The sequence below is a fragment of the Hyaena hyaena genome, unplaced genomic scaffold, assembly GCF_003009895.1.
Source record: "Hyaena hyaena isolate Hyena2069 unplaced genomic scaffold, ASM300989v1 scaffold_64, whole genome shotgun sequence".
Lineage (NCBI taxonomy): Eukaryota > Metazoa > Chordata > Mammalia > Carnivora > Hyaenidae > Hyaena > Hyaena hyaena.
Genome location: NW_024080698.1, coordinates 1,478,428 through 1,479,930, shown reverse-complemented (window position 1 = coordinate 1,479,930; position 1,503 = coordinate 1,478,428).

The following is a 1,503-nucleotide window of genomic DNA, read 5'->3' as shown; positions in this document are numbered from 1 at the left end:
ATCCAGAGCACAGTCTACTCCAGGGTTTGCCAGACTTCCCAGATGATAAGAATCATCAGAGAGTACGTGTTAAAAATGTATAAACTTCTGCCCCTCCTAATTAGGGTTTCTCGGGGAGGAGCCTGGGAACTCATACATTAATATGTGCCTTAGGAGAGTCTTACCATCGGGGAAGTCTGGGAAATATCAGTCTCTTCCTTTTCTTTAGAAGGGCAGCTTTTAAAATTTTTTTAAAATGTTTCTTTATTTTTGAGGGGGAGAGAGAGCATGAGCAGGGAAGGGGCAGAGAGAGAGGGAAATGCAGAATTTGAAGCAGGCTCCAGGCTCTGAGCTGTTAGCACAGAGCCGGACCTGGGGCTCAAACTTGTGAACTGCGAGACCATGACCTGAACTGAAGTCCGACACTTGCCAACTGAGCCACCCAGGCACCCCTAGAAGGGCAGCTTTTTATGTTAGATGACCTAATAAGTGGCTTAAGGGTACCTGTCTAGTGGATGAGGAAAAGAATAAAGCTGGATCACTCTATCAAGATAAATTTTAAAAATATTTTCTTTTGATTTTTTTTTTTTTTTTTTTTTTTTTTTTTTGGGACAGAGAGAAGGCACAAGCTAGGGAGGGGCAGAGAGAAAGGGAGACAGGAAGTGAAACAGGCTACGTGCTGACAGCAGAGAGCCTGATACAGGGCTCAAATCCACAAGCCATGAGATCATGACCTGAGCTGAAGTCAGATGCTTAGCCAACTGAGCCTCCCAGGCGCCCCTATCAAGACACAATTCTGATGAGTCAAAGATTTAACCCTAAAAACACAAATCCATAAAAAGTGATAGAAGAAAATGGGTGAAATTTTGAAAATATAATCTGCAATAGGGGAGATTTTGAACTTTCTAAACCTCAAAATATAAAACCATGAAGAGGGGCACCTGGGTGGCTCAGTGGGTTAAGCATCCGACTTCACCTCAGGTCATGATCTCATGGTTTGTGGGTTTGAGCCCCACATCGGGCTCTGTGCTGACAGCTCAGAGCCTGGAGCCTGCTTTGGATTCTGTGTCTCCCTCTCTCTCTGCCCCCACCCCTTTCTCTCTCAAAAATAAATAAACATTAAAAATTTTTTAAAAAGTTCAATAGTAAGAAAAACATTGATCCAGTTATTTAACCAACCACTAATCTAGGTGTGGCTGTAAAGATATTTTGTAGATGTGATAACATCTACAACCAGTTGAATTGAAGTAAAGGAGATTACCTGTGATATGGGGGGGGGGGGAGCTTCCAATCAGTTGAAGGTCTTAAGAACAAAAACTGAGGTTTCCTAGAAAAAAAATTCTGCTTCAAGACTACAGCATTGGGGCACCTGGGTGGCTCTGTCAGTTGAGCGTCCAACTTCAGCTCAGGTCATGATTAGACTTGCTGCTGTCAGCGCAGGGCCTGCTCTGGATCTTCTGTCCCCCTCTCTCTGCCCCTCCCCCATTTGCACGCTCTCAAAAATAAACGTTAAAGAAATCTAAT